At 38.7% G+C, this 20,142-nt stretch overlaps 1 protein-coding gene across 10 annotated transcripts in view; it reads left to right on the top strand.

Moving 5' to 3' along the window:
* DLG2 (discs large MAGUK scaffold protein 2) overlaps positions 1-20,142 on the top strand; it is a 1,082,159-nt gene that overhangs the window by 798,271 nt on the left and 263,746 nt on the right. The window lies entirely within an intron of this gene.

Here is a 20,142-nt window from a genome sequence, read left to right as displayed (position 1 = left end):
CTTTTTCTACAGCTTGTGCTTGTTTTTTAACCATGCTTTCGCATTTGCACCACTGGAAGGTATATGCTACCTCAGTATATAATTTTGGTCATCCAAAATCCAGTGGTGAACACAGGCAATGTTTTGATCCTTTGGAATGGTGCTCTAAAAGAGGTTACATAATACATATTACATTTTACAGCTGAATGCAGTGTTTATTTCTCTGTATGGAAAGTGACTAAGACTTCACTGAAAGCTGTAGTAATTTTGGTTCGATTCAGTCATTTTATTTCTGTGTTGTGCATACTAAGCATCTTTGGGTATACAAGGTGGCTGCCTAAGCCATTCAGAAGAAATTAAGCGAGAAATAATCACCTCTGTCACCAAGTCGCGGCTGAGAGTATATCTCAAATTTAGCATTCCCAAGGCTAGCTGTTCTCTGAGAGGACAGTTAGTAAAACCTGAAATTATGAACATTTCCGTAACTGAAGTAATGGAAGACTTTTCTAAAAAGTATTGACAGTGATTGCCTCCTGAGAAATATTTAATAAACAAAAACATAGTACTTAAAACTATATGCTAGTATAACCCAGCTGTTTTTCTATAGTCTACTAGGGCAGTAGTTAACTATTTGCAAACAAAACTAGAGAGAGAGGAAGAGTTAGGCACTAGTTTTCAAGAAGGTGTAGAGTGCTTCCCTTGTCAGGAAAAAAAAACTATCATCTTTTATATTCCAGAGTAGAGAAAAATAATTGTATTTGGAGCTTTGATCATAGACATTTGCCACAGAAAACACTTTTCAAAGAAAAAAATAATGTGGGAAGAGGAGAGCAGAAGTGTGTAAGTGGAAAGTAAAATGGTAAATTAACATAAGATAAAATAACAGGAAAGAAAACCCAGGGATTAGAAAAACAGCTGTGAAGGGCATTACAGTGCTATGAAATAGAAGCTAAATTAAAAAAGCAATAAGACATATATTAGTGAAGAATGCAACAGATGTGGTAAGACCATGCAGAAGGTGTCAGTTTATTAGAATAAAAACCGTGTAGCTTCGAGACTTTGTAAAAAGATGCTTAATCACTGGACAAATAACTAGCCAAAAAGCAGTAAAATTGCTTCAGCTCATTAGGTAGAGAGTACATATGAGTAATTTATCTGTAAGCATCACAGTGCTTCTGTGTGTCTAAAGACAGACAACAGAAGAGATCAATATAAAAAGACTCTTACTTTTTAAATGAACTGGAAAGTTGAACAAGCAGGTTCTAGAGGAATTTGGGACCATGGAGGTGTGTATTGGGATCACTGAGGGTTAGACTGTGGCTTGCTAACCGTAGAGAGATGCAATTCATTGCTGAATGGTTGATCTCTGTAGACATGACTGTCAGGACTATGGGGATGGGTTGGGGGAGAAGGATGAATCTGTTAAGGCTATTTCCTGCAGACCAGATACTCATACCAATAATCAACAAAGCCCTGCAGAGCTCATAGAGCGAGGCCATTTTGCCACCTGAAAGTATAATTCTCTACATCCTTGTGCTTAATTGTGCAATTCATAGAATCATAGAATCGTAGAATGGGTAGGGCTGGAAGGGACCTTCAAAGGTCATCTAGTCCAACCCCCCTGCAAGGAACAGGGATATCTCCAACTAGATCAGAATACTTGGTCATCAGATACTTGATGACCTGACATCAGGACTTAAAAAGCTGGGTTTTGTTCTACTGAGTGTCAGTGAACAATCCTCTTTAAGAACAAGGTTTCATTTCTCTTTATTCCACTTTGATGTAAAATTAGGCTCTATTCCCTGTATATTTAATCAGTTTATTTCAACAGTCTAACAAAAACTGCAGGAAGAACACAAACGATGAGAAAAGACACAACTCATGGTTAAATGCTCTGCACTATGCTCTGCTACATGCTGTGGTAGAGGCAATTGATTGCTATAATTTATACTTCCTTCCCGCTGTGAAATAACATTCAAATGGAAAATATGACCATTTTCGATGCTCTCAAATACTGTCATCTTTTCCACGGGACTCTTTGAGTAGTTAACCGTAGAGGAAGACATTTGAAATAATATTTCACTAAATGCTTTTGGTGAGGATAGTGACAGCTTTACAACATATACCATGATTCAATTTCCATATGGACTCGGTATTCACAGTTGGAGAACAGATTTTAGAAAAAGTATTAGTCTCATTTTAACCCTAGTCTAAGTGGCTATTTTTGCAGAAGTGTTCATTGTACAGAGCACTAAATTTCACAAAGGTGATGTGTCTCAGGCCTGTATTGTGTTGAATATTTGGAAGAATTAATCCATAAAATGACATTGTTTTAAATCCACAGCTGTGATACCACTATCACTGCAGGAAGTTGTACTACCAAAAAATCTTCCAAATATCGACCAGGTATTTTGAAAAGTTTGCCTTTACTCACCTGAATTCATAGTCATAGAATCATAGAATGGTTTGGGTTGGAAGGGACCTTCAAGATCATCTAATTCCAATCCCCCTGCCATGGGCAGGGACACCTTCCCCTAGATCTAGTTGCTCAAAGCCTCATCCAACCTGACCTTGAACACTTCCAGGGATGGGCAATCCACAACTTCTCTGGGAAACCTGTTCCAGTGCTTCACTACCCTCATTGTAAAAAATTTCTTCCTTATATCTAATCGAAATCTCCCCTTTCAGTTTACAGCCATTGCCCCTTGTTCTATCACTACCTTCCTCAAAGCCCTATTCCTCCACATTATACACATCCATAGTTTCCAGTCAAATATAAAAAGATATCTCCCTGTCTTCTTGCAGGCTTCCTAGAAAGAGTTTTTCGTCAGAATTTGTCAGCCTCAGCTTTAGGGAGGAAGGGACAGTGATTATTTACTTGTTTTGGTAACTGCAGTCATTGTTGTACCTCAGTGCTCCAATATTGAGAATCTGCTGCCGGACTGCAAGAAATTTGGTTTGACAAATAACTCTTCCAGAGGAAGAGGAACATGACGCCACGTTATCCCAATTGAAATGCTTGTAAGCCAGCCAAGCCTTCCAAACTGCTGCTCCAGATAATTTGTCAGCTACTCCTCAGATGATTGTTTTGTCAAGGCTCATTAACTTAATAGGCAAAGAGAATTCATAGGCCAAAGCCTTATTTGTCTAGAATAAATTCAAGTTTATAACCCTTGCTTTTATGGTGACCTGTTTTAGCTCCTGGGAGATTTGAAGGTGTAGAACAATATATTCCCATTTTAGGATAAAAGTAATCTGTTTTTTGATCGAGTTATCAGTTCATATGAATTTATATTAACAGGGCTATGTCAATGTGCAACAGCTGAAAATCTGTCCCATTGAAGGCAGGAGTAGAGAGGGAATTTTGGAGTACCAAGTTTTCCCTTGGGAGCATGGAGTGAGATGGGATGCAGGGTATTCATGTTCTGGCCTCTGTCATTATTGAGAATTATATGTACAATTAGAGATTATTGGTAGCGAAGGGAAATCACAGCTCACAGATGTAGCACTCTTTACACAAACACGAGACTTCGTTTCTGCATTATGTAACACAAAATGTCCTGAGGCCCTGAGCAACCTGATCTAGTTGGAGATATCCCTGTTCCTTGCAGGGGGGTTGGACTAGATGACCTTTGAAGGTCCCTTCCAGCCCTAACGATTCTATGATTCTATGATTCTATGATTCTATGTTCTCAGTCTTTGCACTGAGAACTTCATTACACTCACCACTCCTTAGACACACTTGAAAAATGCTTCAGTTTTGCCCAGAGCCAACTTCCCTGTCTTCACTGATATCTTTTGGGCACTCTTTTGCCAGCACAGTTTCTGCTAAGGGGTAGCCCTGATATTGTTGGTTTGTGTGATTTATTTTTTTTTTATAGGTATCTTCTTGTCTCTTAAGCCTTTGATCATGTGATTGCATCAATGTAAGGGAATTACATGTGATTTCATACATGTAAGGGAATGGACTAAGGGTAGGGTTTCAGACTTTGTAGTCATGGGAGAAAAGCTTGGGAGCATGGCTCCTCCTGAGAAAATTAAAAAAAAAAAAGTGAAAATTTTATTAATCTTAAATCTAGCTTTTTTAAACTTGCAGATCCTTCTTACAATGCTTAGGTGCCTGTATTGAAAGCGTTTGACTTGCTTTTTAAATCAAGATTAGTTTCTTGAAGCCAGTCCCAGTTCCGACTGGCATTGTGGTCTGCAGTTGTAGGGAAGGTAGATAATGCTTTTGTGCTTTGTTTTCCCAGTCTCTGAAAGAGATTTAACAATGATCTCATAGAGCTTCTTTGAAAACTAATTCACTAATTCTATCTGAGATAATAGCATCCTATTACTAATGGCAATGTGTGTTACTATTTAACAAGATTAAAATTATTTTAAAGGTATTTGATGAATTAGATGAATGTCGCGGACTGCCTGTGTCTTCTTCCAATGGGTCGCAACCAAACGGCTGTTGCGACCACGATGTGTCTCACAATCAGAAGGCTCTTCTAATCTCCAACAGAGAGCTCCGACTCACTGCTCTCCAGGGGCTCCTATCACTCCAACCTCCAGGAGGGAACTGCCCCACTCCCTCTTGGGAGTGCCCCACCTTTAAGCCTCCATGGGTCACGTGATCTCCAGCCAATCAACGTGACTCAGCACCTGTCTTGATGAGGCACAGGTGCTTCTCATGTAGCAGCCAGGAAACTTCCCCGACAGATGAATGACATCAGTTCTTGGGACCACCAGTAGTTTCTTACCAGTGAGGATTAGGGAGAGAAGACAACACTGGCACAGGGCTCTAGAGCAAAGTCTTTTGCAGAAAACAGCGTGCTGTTTGCGTAGGTATTTAGGGGTAACTGAGCATTGTGTAACTCTAAAGAGGTACACAAATAAAAATGTGCTGAAATGTGTGCAGGACATGTGGGTAAGGAGACTATAATGTCCCGAATCTTAACGATTGATGTGTGAGGCTACTTCCAACATGAGGCTGAATTCCCACAGCCGTCTTGTAAGCACACGAAGGTCACTGCACTCTTGTAGTCCCTGCAGTCAGGCTAGTGCATGTCTGCAACGTTAAGCACTACTGCTTGTGGTCACCTCAATTTTAGGGAACCATGGGATTCCTCCATAGGCCATGAAGGGACAGTTGAGAAGATGCTGGTAGCTTTTCACTGATCCTGGGAAGAGGTTGACCAGATAAGCTGTAGATGCCCCATCCCTGGAGGTGTTCAAGGCCAGGTTGGATGAGGCTTTGAGCAACCTGGTGTAGTGGAGGGTGTCCCTGCCCATGGCAGGGGGGTTGGAACTGGATGATCTTGAAGGTCCCTTCCAACCCAAACCATTCCATGATCCTAGCAGGAAGTTAAGGTTACTGCCCTTGAAAAAGGTGTGAATGGTGGGCCTCTATGATACTCATTGCTATAGTATCCTTTCCCATTTGTTAATAGCTGTGCAGCCTTTTTCTTTGCAATAACCTGCTAGGACCAAGGTTATTGTCAAAATGATGCATATAACTGTACTTGTGTGTGGCTGCCTTCCAGGGACACTCTTGTCATCTTTATTGAAATTCACATTGTACAGGAGCACTCGTCATCCTCTTTTCACTCCCATGTGTTTAATATATTTTGGGATGTATCTCCCAAAACACATCTAGCCATATTCTGAGTTTTTTGAAATGTCTGGCAACCTGAAAACAGGACCTATCAAACAAGCAGTAAAAAGCATGGATATTATGAAATCGAGTCTTCAACTTGCCCCACACAAACACAATCACCTTTCTGGAATTTAAAATGAACTTTTACTGCTAAATTTTCATTTTCTTATTTTAATTAAAATTTCAAATAATAATTACAACATTGGAAATGAGTCTGTTTTGGGCAAATGGGTTTAAATGCTTAAATATTTAAAATCAGATTTGGAGCAGATTTATACTTTTTTCTGTTTTAACGCCTTGGAATTAATGCCTGGACTGATCTGGATTTTACACAGTCCAGCACAGACAGCAGGCTTAAGTACGGTGAGCTAGCACTACTAAATAGCACTGCTTAAAGACAGTGGAAGGGAATAAGTGCACAGTTCTTTCTGTGGATTTTTGAAGAAAAAAAGCAGGCAACATTGAGGTTCAACTTACTCAGTGTCAATGGAAATAAATTAATCCTCTAGTCACAGAGAAAAAACATCTTTAGAAAATGGAAGATACCTGATTAAAATAACTCTTGATAAAGTAGGTCTCTAAAACCATAAGGCGGCATTTTAAAAAATGAACACTGTGAGTTTTTGTTTTGAGAAGTGACTTTAAGGCACATCTGTACACAAGTTTAGTCATTCAGGGGCACAGAGCATATAGCAACCCCTCAGCAATTTAAGAGGTTAAACTGGTCATCACAGAGGCTGGCTTGGGTACAGATGTTCATGCAGATGGGAAATGAAGCACCTTGTTATTGCTGATTTCAGAGAGAATTAGGTGTGTAAGTGCTATGGCCTTCACTCCCTGGGCACCACCTTTAGCCATTGGCGTACTTCTTCAACTCTGGCAACTTTTAGACCTTTCTAAAAATAAGCTTAGAGGCCTTGCCTCACGCAGGAGCACGCGTTGCAAGATGCAGTCCACGTGCGTACAACTGCATGCCCATTGTGCTTGACTGGGCTCTGCTTCTGAAAGAAGCTCCAGAACGGCAAAACAAAATCAGCATAAGCTGTGTTGATTAACTGGCTACACCTCGAATGCAGCGTCTCAATGTAGATGGTCCCTGCTTGTGAATCAGACTTCTGAGACCTTTAAATTATTTAGGATCTTTTGGAAAGGATACAAATTAATTGTGGCTTTTCCTTATAATTTTCGATTAACAAATTAAAAAGTCTTAACTGGAACAGTTTCCTATAATTTCTTTTTAATCCTTACTCAAGTGTTCTCTTTAAGTAAATGATCCAGTCATATAACCACTGTGGTTAATGAAAGAAAAATGATGCTGGCTTTCAGCCTCAGCTTTCATGTTATTTTGCGTGGATGAATCTCTGACCCTAATAAGCACAAACGTTCCTGTAGACTCTTTTATGCACTTTTCTGTTTTTAATGAGAAGTTTTCTATTTTGGACACTATTAATTAAAATGATTAGGAAGATGCACCTTTTAAAAACTCAGAGATGATTGCAGGAGAATCTGAACTGGTAAAGGCATAAAATCTTTACAGTTCAAGTGTTTAATTATGTAATGTTACAGAAGCCTTTCGGGTTAAGATGGGATGCTTCAGGTTAGAGCTGCTGGGCTTTATTACCAGTTGTGCTGCTGACTAAGTCTCTTTAGATGAGTAAATTACTTAATTGTGTTTGCTTTGCTTTATCTATCAGTAAAATAATCTTCTCACTCAGTTATATTGAGAATATTATTAAACAGAATAGAAGAAAAATTTTGAAAGGGAAAAATTAAGGTGTTTATTTCTGTTGCATCATTTGGGAAATGTTCCATATTTTCAGAATATACAGTTTGATTTTCAGAGATACTGTGCTTTCTTCTGCTACAGATCCTCTTTTGTTCATATTCTGCACCCTTGGAAATTAAACTGTATATTCTTAGCTCATAAAATGGACAGAAATATTAACTCACTTTGATTAAGTAGCAGTATTTTCTTTACTGTGTCTTTAGAGAAGAGAAAAATACCAGTTCTCAGTAAGAAAACATCTGTAAATCACTTCTATTAAAATTTTCCTGCTGTTATAACAAATAGAGCCACAGAGAGACATTTGGGAACAAAGGAAAGATGTCTCCTTCCTTTCCACAGCAAGATCTGATATTCAGTCTCTAAGACATAGAAAATGCTTCTGAAGTATCGAATGCCAGTTCCTATGTCTTTTCTGTATTGATGGTTAAGATTGGAACCAGGATACTAGAAGGGTATCAGGCCAGTTCTAACTGATTCCTGCCTGAGAATTTTGGCCAGGCCAATTAGTCATCCAGTGTGGGGAGGGTGAGGTGGACTGTGACCTCAAAATTGAAATTTTGCCTGATGCCTGCTTCAGAGGATATCATCAACCCAGCTAATATTGACTACAGCAGTTACTGGCTCGATACAAGGCAAGAGTGATGCTTCAGGTTATCTCATGAAAATCCAGTCAGTTCCTAACTGAGACCTCAGTATAACTTTTTTTTGTTTGAAACAGTTATTTCTGTAAGACATGTAATTGTTTATTTTCGATATGTGGAAGCACCCTCTCAAACGTCTTGTTCTGGTCTCTGAAAATCCCCTTGAAAGGGTTCTTCCAAAAAGACAGAGCACTAAATCTCCAGACACAATGTTCAAATGCTTCTGAATGTTGGGAGAAATTTAAACCTGCATTTTTAATATCAGTTCTATATCTGGTTCAAGTGTACTCAGGATAAATGACAAAAAAAAAATGACAGAAAGTGTCACCCAGCATAGGAGTGCTGCAGTGACAAGTTAATGGAGCCATTCACTAATTCAAATCTTGTCCACTGTGACTAAAGTTAATGACAATTATTACCTGTCAACTGTCTAAAGACCGATATGAGAAATGTGTTTCGAGATTTCAGTTTCATTCCTGTGGACGGGTTTCCATGTCATAAAAATCATCACTCCATCTGTCACAGTAATTGCTAGACTCTCGCATCATCAGAAAAACCAAGAACAGATTTAACTGGAGAAAAAATCAGTCTTTTTACCCCAAAAGAGAGGTCTTTGACCTTAGAAATGAAGTTTTACTGTGGAGATAAGGTAAATAAAGCTACCCTGTGGCTTCTTATGCTGTACCTGTTAGATTAAAAATAATTTCCAGGGTTGTAGCCGCACACGAAAAAGCAAGGAAGCTCTCTGATTAGAGCAAAGAGCTGGGAACTTAGAAATTTGCCTGTACCACTCACAGATCATATGACCTTGGCAAATTAAGAATTTCCTTCGATTTTGTCCAATTGTGAAATACGTGACGCATCCACAGACATCACGAGTAGTACTCAGATTTAAAAAATATTTCCAACAGGTGCAGATATACATGATTTTCTGAACTGCATAAAAAAGACTCATCATTACTCAGTGATGGGAGTGATAGGAGGCATCATAGAAAGCAGGTGGGACCTCTAACTATAGCAGTGTATTTTGTCATGGAAATGCAAGAGAATTATAACAACAGTAATACTGAACCTTCACTCAGCCCTGTGTTAGTCTCATTTTACATTACAGTTATCCCACTGAATTAATGTAGTGCTGACTCAGGCCTCCAGATTATTTTGTGTCTAATTATCACCATTTACTACTGTTGACATAAACCTTATCATAGAATCATAGAATGGTTTGGGTTGGAATGACCTTCAAGATCATCCAGTTCCAACCCCCCTGCCATGGGCAGGGACACCCTCCACTACATCAGGTTGCTCAAAGTCTCATCCAACCTGACCTTGAACACTTCCAGGGATGGGGCATCCACAACTTCTCTAGGCAACCTGTTCCAGTGCTTCACCACTCTCATTGTAAAAAATTTCTTCCTTATATCTAATCGAAATCTCCCCTTTCAGTTTAAAGCCATTGCCCCTTGTCCTATCCCTACATGCCCTTGTAAAAAGCTCCTCTACCGCTTTCTTGGAGGCCCCCTTTACGTACTGGAAGGCTGCTAGAAGGTATCCCCAGAGCCTTCTCTTCTCCAGGATGAACCCCAACTCTCTCAGCCTGTCTTCATAGGAGAGGTGTTCCAGCCCTCAGGTCTTCTTCGTAGCCCTCTTCTGGACCTGTTCCAACAGGTCCATGTCCTCCTTATGTTGGGGGCCCCAACACAAGTGTCTATATGTAGATACTTACAAATATGATAATTTCTGTTAATTTTACCAAGTCAGGTAAGATCTGACTTTAAACAGGGCATGTCTGATAAAGAGAGTAGCCCGGCGGAGAAGGACTTGGAGCTACTGGTGGATGAAAAGCTGGACATGAGCTGACAATGTGCACTCACAGCCCAGAAAGCCAACCTTATCCTGGGCTGCATCAAAAGAAGTGTGGCCAGCACGTCGAGGGAGGTGATTCTGCCCCTCTGCTCCATGCTGTTGAGACTCCATCTGGAGTATCGCATCCAGCTCTGGAGTCCTCAGTACAGGAAAGACATGAACCATGTCCAGAGGAGGGCCACAAAGATGATTAGAAGAAGGGAACACCTTTCCTATGAAGAAAGGCAGAGAGAGTTGGGTTTGTTCAGCCTGGAGAAGAACAGGCTCCAGAGAGACCTTATTCCGGCCCTTCAACACTAAGCCCCCTGACTTATAGGAAGGATGAAGACTTTTTAGCAGGACCTGTTGTGATAAAACAAGGGGTAATGGTTTTAAACTAAAAGATAGTACATTCAGATTAGATAGAAAGAAGAAATATTTTGTGATGAGGGTTTTGAAACACTGGAACAGGTTGCCCAGAGAGGTGGTAGATGCCCCATCCCTGGAAGCGTTCAAGGTCAGGTTGGACGGGGCTCTGAGCAACCTGATCTAGTGGAAGATGTCCCTGCTCCTTGCAGGAGGGTTGGCCTAGATGACCTTTAAAGGTCCCTTCTAACCCAAACTGTTCTATGATTCTAAAAATAGGCTTGTGATACAGAAATCAGGAGGTAGCACTCTTTGTGGTGTCTGTGATAGGCCAAAGATATGACAAGCCCATTTGAGGACACTGTTGTGAAAGATCTTACAAAGCTGAATGAGCTGTTTAAACTAGGTCCTTAGCTCTTGTAGTCACTGATTTCATAGCCTTTACTTCCTCTGTCCAAAAAGTATAAAATACTAATTAGTGGAATAGTCAGAAAACTAGAAATGCTAAGATTAAAAAAACCTTCTAACCTGATGGGATCCGCCTCCTGGGTCTACTCTAAAATTTCTACATATTTTTCTCTTTGGATTTTTTTTTTCCCACTATCAGAATGTACCTGTACCTTTATGGGTCTATGAGGATAATAATTATTTCCCATGGCAAGGTGAAAATTTATTTTGGTAGCCAAAGGCTAAAACAGTGGGAACATATTCTTCTGTCATTTCTTTGTTTTTAAAAGAATATGCAACCATCATTAGGAAAAATGTAACCAAATGTTATATATTTCTCATGTTACTGCGGATATATTTATTGATCAGTACTCATTACATTTTGTATTTCAAAAAAAGCATTTGTTACTCTCTGAAAATAGTGACTACATAATTGGACCCATCTGTTTGCAGAAAGTTCAGTGTGATACAAGTAATGATAACCATAACCCTCAAAAACTGAAGATCTTATCTAAATTTGAGTTGGACTGAAAGTCTCAACATAACTTTGGAGGGTTATTGTGCATTGTTCCCTTATTCAGTCTGTCAGCACAAATACCACAAAGGAGTTTATGAAAATGGGGAAAATAGGAGAGAGGAAAACCAAAAATTGTGGGAAACTAAACTCTCGTTAACCTATGTAGTACATTTACATACACATGTTACAGTTATTGAGACTTTTTAAATACCATCTGGGCTTTGAAAAAATACCATCCTTATTTTAGGTTAAACTTTCATTTTAGTGTGGAGAGGACTGCTGAACTTTTTTTCTTGTTGATTTAAATTAATTTTCAAGTAAATATAGGTGTAAATGTTTTAGTATTTAAGAGACACAGAAGATACTGAATAAAATTTTTTAAAATTACTAGGTGATTCACTAGCCTGGTGAGAAAATTGGCAGTTGTAAAAAGCAAGATGAGCTTTCAGATAATCTCATGAGTTAAAGTCCAACTGATTTTCAAATAAATACAGATTTGGAAGTACTTAAATTACATTTGAAAGTGAAATGTGAGCTGCTAAAGAAATACAGGCCAGAGATATATAGGCAAGAATCTCTGCTTAAATTTGATAGTTTGGCATGTGGTTGCTTTGCAAACCATGACACTTTTGTTCTGTATCCCAGTTTGGATATTGAATTTTCCATCTCTTCACCTTTCAAACAGAAAACAGTCTGAGTATACACTTACTAGAGCTCTTTACCAAGCCCCTTTTAAATCCGAATTAAAGCAATTTCACTCCAGTTGTCTTGTCTCTGTATTTTCTCACTCCCCTATTTGGTGTGAGAAATAGTAGCTCAGCCCTTCACAAATAATATTTTAAAGCTCTTACTGCATTTCTCGGGTGGCTGGAGTTACTCTGTGTTTGGCCACCAGAATTATCTGGCTGTTATTTAAAAATGGTTTGTTTGGTTGCTTTTTTCCCCGCTATAGACTTAACTTCTAATGATGTAACCTGCAGTGATATCTAAATATCTTCAAAATCTTTAAAATTTCGCTTATAGATTCCACCTCAGTTCGCAATATACATATGGAGATGGAAGAATAATTTATATTATCCCAATGGACTAGGGTTGTGCCTATTTGCAGTCAATTTCTATTCCACCTCCTAGTTTCTTTGGTGAATTTGCATAAGTACTGTAATCATCTTCATATGTTAATTCAATATTTTAAAAATATGTGTGTGTAGGAAATAACAGAGCCTTACTATACAGAAAGAGAGAAATGTTTAAGAAAATTGGTTCATTACTGGAATCTGTTCAGACGTGTCCTAGTGTGCAGCTCTAAGGTTGTAGAGCTCACTTATCACTTCATTGTCTCAATACTTGCATCCGAAATTTTCCCAAAATGTGATTTAAACAAAAAAAATACAAAAAATAAAATCTATTCTGGATTTACTGATTATCAATATCCCCAGAATACAGGGTATGTTTCCTACTACTGCCTATTGAGGACCTTTGGACCTGAACTAAAATCCATGGGAGTCTGAAAATACTGAAACTTTGTTTTGTAACTGAAAAAGTGAAGGGGGAAGATTTAGAGTTAAAATTTTGACAATGTGATTTATGCAGTTACTGTACTTCACCATAGTTTCTTAAGTGTCAGAACATTTATAGTGTATTAATTTGAGAGGTAGGACCTGGCAGTTGCTGAGCACAGGAAGGAGAGGGCAGAAAGAGGGATGCTTATTTATTACTCACAAATACAGGGGAAGTGCAAAATCCTGAATTTGAGGTTTTGACAGAAAACATTGAAAAGGACAAGAAAAAACTGTTGTTGGTAAAACATATGTATGTATGCAGAGATACTCAGTGCCAATTTGCGATAGTAGGACAAATTGACATAAGAGTTCATAATAAGTCATAATCATTACAAGCTGCTGTATCAATATGAAGTCACTGGGAAAAGTAGTTTGTGGTTTTTTTTCTTTTGTTCTAAGAAAGAAAAGGAAAAAATGCATTGGGTGTGCAGAACGGGTTACAAGCTTAAACATCCTTGAATTCTGTGAAAGTCTAGTTATGTGACTGCCCTCTTTGGGTTGAACCTAAATTTAGCTCTGTTATCATTGTAAATTTACTTGTCGCATTTGTTAGTATTTAGGGATCTTAAACAATTTATTCTTTAAAAGGTTTTCGTTTTGGTTTTAAAGAATAGCATTAGAAGCATCTAGTTTGTCTGATTTTTTTAAAATAATGCTTATAGTGCATGAAATCACTACTGTTACTGCATAAAAAGCAAGGTCAATGGAATGACCAGATATTAAAATACATTTTTTTTAGCTGAGAAAGGGAAGGAGAGGAAGATTCAGTCTGACTTTCAAAACTGAAATTTAGATATTGTTAAGGAATTACTGGAACAGGAACATTACAATCCCCAAGGAGTCGCATAGATAATTTCTTTTTCCTGGGTATTTCCGTACTCTATGCAGAAAATGAATCACTCCACAGATAATTGGAGTTGCTTGCTGTATCTTTTGAGGATCATTATAGTTCTTGCTTTATGCTGTTGCAATCACTACACTGATGAAGTGGGGAGTAGGGAAAAGAATATAACTCTACGATGTGGGAGTACACTTGTGTATTATGGTCTTGCACGTCACAAATTGCTTTTGATTTGATTACACTGATTTCTGACAAATCTGAATTCTGAATACCAATGACTGTATTCTTAAGTTTTCGTAAAAAGCAGCCTGAAACCATCATAATGTATTACATGGTGTAAAGAGAAAAGTATCAGCGTGCACCCCTGAAAGGCACTGAAGCCCACAGTATGGAAACCAAGTGTCACTTTGTACTACTCTCTGGTAGTAGAGTGCATTTGCACATCCCAGTGCAAGACCATTCGGATACTCCTGAGCTGGTTCTAGACAAGTTAGGTTAGCTGATGAAGCAGTCTAACCTGCTTCCAATAAATGCCCACATTGATTGATAGTTGACTTGGGTGTGATCAGCAATATGTGTAAACACTTCAGTTGCTGATGTGATGAAGGTCGCATAAGCTGTAATCAGAACTCTCGGCCTATTCAGGGTACAGTGACTAAGAGTTGCAGGTAGGAGAACTTATGTAGTATCTGTGGTAAGAGTGTGGCTATATAGGCTTGGTTGGAAGCAGAAGTCAGACAGGTTTGGTTGGGATACAACCTCATGTAGTACGGCCATTGCACCATGCAGAAGAGAATTTGCTTTTACCATTTCAGATTCAGCAGTGTGAGTGAAGGTTGTTAATTTTTCATATCAAGAATTTACAACCATTTTATATATTGTACTACTTCAGTGAAAGTGTAGGAGAAGTCTTGTTGTATGAAGACATCTAAAGTAGGCAGTGAATTCATGATTGTCATTGAAATCATAGAAGCTATCTAGAATCTTGAAGCTCAAATGATTGAAACTTCTTCTGGTTGCTATGTCACAGCAATTAGAAAGGGAAGTATACAAAGAGAGACATTCACTCCTGATGGAAATTTTAGTATATTTTTCCTAATGGATTTTGCCTGGTTTCCCAGATACCTCTTGTAGTCATCACTCAACTATTAGCATTTGCATTGGTATGCCATGGATTACAGAACTGGGTCTTTCAGCCAGGGTACTGGAAGGTTGCACTTTGGAACTGAAAATTCAAGATCCAAACCATACTGATCAGAATACTGGAATCATGTTCAGTCTGTTTCTTTTCCTTGTCTTTCATGGATTATTTTTTTGGGTTTTTTTGTACAATACCATAGTGCTTTGAATTAACGACAAGAAGGGTAGAGTTTTCTGTTTTGACAAAAGTGGAATTAGGCAGCAGGTGTCCATAAAGGAAGACCAGTACAATAGCAAAATCAAAATTATATCTCAGTGAAATCAGGAGAAGAACTATATTGACTTTGTTGTAACTTGGATAAACCAAGAATAATTTTGGCAACATAATGCCATAATGCAGGTTCATACTTTCATGTCAAGGCTAACTCCCAAATCCAAGGACATCATTCTTTGTAGCGTCTCAAAGATCATTTTTTCAAAAACTCACAATCTGTTTGAATGTGCTACTGGGAATCCTTCATAAAGAATAGCATCACATGGAAAATAAACTCTTAAATGACTGGAATGGTAAATCTATTTGCTGTTGACTTAAATAAATCAAGCAGCATTAACCGTTGTTGAGGAGTAAACCTTAAAACACAGTGCTGCCATATGAAATTCTAGTTCTTAGTAATCATTGCTATGATAAGAAATAGGATTTTTATAAAAGGTAATTTAAATTAGCTCTTCATTAGGATAGAATATGCTGTAATTTTTTAACATTATATTTATTTAATTTTGTCCAAGTCAACCTTTCATATTTTCATGTTTAAATTTGACAATTCTGCTAGTCTTGCATTACCACTTCACAATGAAAAAAAATCAGCTTAGTTAGTGTCAACTAACAGAAATGCAGCATTGATGCAACTTAGGAAATGACAGGTTTTCTTCAGCTTTCTCACAGAAATGGCAAATAGCACAAATTAATTTTAGTCTTGTCTACTTATGTGTATTAGTATTGCTCCCTTCACTGTAACAGTATGGACATCTCATTTATCTTTGTTTTATTAGAGACAGTGAACTGGCAAACAGAGAGAGTAAATGGCTTTACTAAGGTCCTAAAAGAAATCTACAGTGAGGCTGGGAAGTTTCAGAATCGCTTGCCAAAAAGACCAACAAATAAAGTACACGAATCAATAATATGTTGTGCAAATTCAAATTATAATAGCATATAGAATCATAGAATCATAGAATGGTTAGGGCTGGAAGGGACCTTCAAAGGCCATCTAGTCCAACCCCCCTGCAAGGAACAGGGATATCTCCAACTAGATCAGGTTGCTCAGGGCCTCATCCAACCTGGCCTTGAATGTCTCCAGGGATGGAGCATCCACCACCTCTCTGGGCAACCTGTTCCAGTGTTCTACAACTCTCATGGTAAAAAATTTTTTCCTAATATCTAATCTGAATCTACCTCCCTCTATTTTAAAACCATTACCCCTTGTCCTATCACAACTGGTCCTCCTGAACAGCCTCTCCCCATCTTTCCTGTAGGCCCCTTTGAGGTACTGGAAGACCGCTATAAGGTCACCCCGGAGCCTCCTCTTCTCCAGGCTGAACAGCCCCAACTCTTTCAGCCTGTCCTCATAGGAAAGGTGCTCCAGCCCTCTTATCATCTTCGTGGCCCTCCTTTATAATTGATTTATAAATTTATATATATAAATTTAAATCAATTTAATTATCCTTTTGAAGATTTGATATAGCTTCAATTGACTTGTCAAATAAATTGCTGGAAAAAAAGCAGAAGCAGCCATTTGAATGGCTGGGAATGTTAATTCACAGATTGATTAACCAATATCCAGGAATTTGATGGTATTGTAACGGGACTTTATATTCCTAACAAGAAAAAGTGAAGTGAATTAAAATAGGTCCTACTTTTTTTAAAGGAAGTTAACTTTTTATCTCTCAAGGCTTAAACCAGTCTGTAAGTAGAGAACAAGATGAGCTGTGATGTGAGAAGAAATTATGTTATATACATAACAGCTTGCCCAGGGAAGTTGGGGATGCCCCATCCCTGGAATTGTTCAAGACCAGGCTGGATGAGGCTTGGAACAACCTGCTCTAGTGGAAGGTGCCCCTGCCCATGGCAGGGGGTTTGGAACTAGATGATCTTTAAGGTCCCTTCCAACCCAAACCATTCTACGATTCTATGATTCTTTGTTATTTTCTTCTGAAAAACGCTGGCTATTTTACCTCTGGTCTTGATTGGAGTTGTGTATAGTGTAACACTTACTGTGAAAATATTTAATGGGTCTGGATTGCCATCTGTAAAATACATAAACTGAAATAATCAATCTTTTCCAACACTAATTTATGCGTTCTGCATTCACATTGAAAGGGAAGAGTTGGTGTTTGGGACTGATGCATAGTAATGTTTAACTGGTACACAAAAGAATTCTGTAGCTACAGTGGCTACCAAGGTTTAATAATAAGATGCAAATTTAAATGAATTTAGGTGCCTCAGAGGTGTAGAATGTCTCCAGGCCCATCTTTGTACCAGGAGAAAAAACAGCAATCAAACTGTTCCACTTAACCTGGGCAGAAGAATGAGCATTTATATCCAGAAGTAACTGATGACTGAAAAAAATCTTCTTTGGGTTTCTTGATGTGTGTTTACCCAATGGTATTTGGAGATTTCCACTGGTTAAAAGTACAGTTATTTAAACAGATATTGTCTATAATAGTAGACATCCCTGATAAGTTAGAAGAGAGGAATAACTTAGAATAAAATAGTATTTCAAAGGAATTCTGAACACAAGAGCCTATTGCCATGGAATTTCCTGCAGATCTTGCAAATGCAAGATTTGAAAATGTGGATGACCATCCGATGCATGGGCTTATCCTCCATCATTTTTTTTTGTATCATCTAAGTAATCCATATTTTACATGTGAAGTGTTTCACTGATTGCAGGGTATTCATAGGTTTTCAACAGAACTGCTTATTCCTCAAAAATGATGCACGGAGAACTGAAGCAAAAAGCTGCAATGCTACCTCAGTTCATGTGCACAGGACAAATATGGACACGAAATGCCCATCTCCAAAAATAGCTTCCTTGCACGGCTCTTTCTTTTTACAGTGCTAAATGACAATGGAATTCTGGTTTTAGTCCTAGTTAAGATTAGATGAGTTGTTGATACAAATCCAACTGTGACCATTTTTATTGATTGCTTTGTGCTTCCTGGTGCTTCCCTGTCTGTCTGTTACTCATATGTTTTCTCTTAAACAGCAGTTTTTTTCACTTGGTATACCTAGTGCAATTGGTTCAGTGGCCAAAACATTTGGGAACCAAAGTACAAAGGTACTTGCAGAGAGAAATGATTAGTTGGAAGCAGCAAAGAGAGATTTAGTTCTAGATAAAGGTCTTTATCTAAGAAGTGGAAGCTGAAAGTGGAAGAAACATGGCAACATCTTCACCCTTCACACTAAAATAAGCTTGAAATAACCCAAGAACCTTGGGTTTACTGGCTGACTCATGAGAAGATTGTAATTATAAGAAATTATCCCTAACGTACAAGGAATATTTGAAAAGTTTAGTAAAGGAAACTCAGGCTGCTGTCCAAGACTTATGCTATTAAGTATCTTAATGACATTAAATCAGTTCCCAGAAGGGTCACAAATTGACTGTTTATCAGCTCAGTCACATACACATGCTTGCTAATTTTGCAAATCTTTTAAAACCAGTTTCCAATGTTTTACTTGAATGATTTATTTATTAGGTTTGTAACTAAACAGTTCACCGTAGTGACTATCGCAGGCTTAGAGTAAAATTCTTCATGAATTCCTTTCATAGTTCTTTCCTAAATAGCTAAATTTCTCTTCAAAGATTGAATTTAACAAGCATCTTTAAATAATTGATGTTTTATGTGTTGGTTGAGGGATATAAAGATTGACAAAATCCAACATATAAATAATCTATCTACCCCATCATTCATGTAATCCAATTTATGGTCTATAATCAAAGACAGGCAAAATTAATTACTGATGTGCTTGAACAATATTACAGTGATTACTGTGAGAGATTCATAGATTCATAGATTCATAGATTTCTAGGTTGGAAAAGACCTTAGAGATCATCGAGTCCAACCATCCCTAATCCCCATTAAACCATATCCTCAAGTAGCTCATCCACCCTATTCTTAAACACATCCAGGGATGGGGACTCAACCACTTCCCTGGGCAGCCTATTCCAGTGGCTGACAACCCTTTCAGAGAAGAAATACTTCCTAACATCCAACCTGAATCTCCCCTGACTAAGCTTATGCCCATTTCCTCTTGTTCTATCTCCCATCACTAATGTAAAGAGCCCTTCCCCTAACTCCCCACCATCTTTTCTCAAGTATTTATAGGCCGTAATCAGGTCTCCCCTCAGCCTCCTCTTCTCCAGGCTAAACAGCCCCAACTCCCTCAGCCGCTCCTCATAAGTTTTATTTTCCAGCCCCTTGACCAGTTTAGTCGCCCTTCTTTGGACTCGCTCCAGGAGCTCAATATCTCTCTTAAAGCGAGGGGCCCAAAACTGGACACAATATTCCAGGTGCGGCCTCACCAGTGCCGAGTACAGGGGCAGGATCACTTCCCTGCTCCTGCTGGTCACACTATTCTTGATACATGCCAGTATCCCATTGGCCTTTTTGGCCACCTGGGCACACTGCTGGCTCATATCAAGCCGGTAGTCAACCAACACCCCCAGGTCCTTTTCCGCCAGGCAGCTCTCCAGCCACTCCTCCCCGAGCCTATAGCGATGCTTGGGGTTTTTATACCCCAAGTGAAGGACTCTGCACTTGGCCTTATTAAAGCTCATGCCATTGGCCTCAGCCCAACGATCCAGTCTGTTCAAATCCCTCTGAAGGGCCTCCCTACCCTCGAGCAGATCGACACAGCCTCCCAGCTTGGTGTCGTCCGCAAATTTACTGAGATGTTTATGCCTGACACTCTCACTGTGAGTAAACCCAGAATGAGACATATTAATAGAGTTTTAATTTTTTTGCTGTTCAGTTCTAGTGTATGCTTCATTCTTAGACCTCATAGTGTAAAATGCTGAATGTTTCCCGTGAAAGGCTGAGTAAATCCAATTTCGATCAAATTAAAAAGATCCAAGAATCATGGTTCATACAGATGAGATTAGAAAGAGAAGAGCTTAAACTGTTGAATTTCTTCATCTTTCATGTTGACAACGCATTCTTCATACTTCGGCATTTTCAAATGACCGTTCACTGCTGTTCGTACGTATTCTGTTGGGATGTCATTTGTGCGTCACATTATTTCTACTTTTGCTTTTCTCTGTGCATTTCTCTAGGATTTTTCCTAGGAAATGTTTTGTGTTTGGTGTAGCTGCACACGCACACATGC

Source organism: Tauraco erythrolophus, chromosome 1, assembly GCF_009769465.1.
Source record: "Tauraco erythrolophus isolate bTauEry1 chromosome 1, bTauEry1.pri, whole genome shotgun sequence".
NCBI lineage: Eukaryota > Metazoa > Chordata > Aves > Musophagiformes > Musophagidae > Tauraco > Tauraco erythrolophus.
Note: the sequence above shows the minus strand (reverse complement) of the source record. Positions and strands in the feature narration are given on the sequence as shown.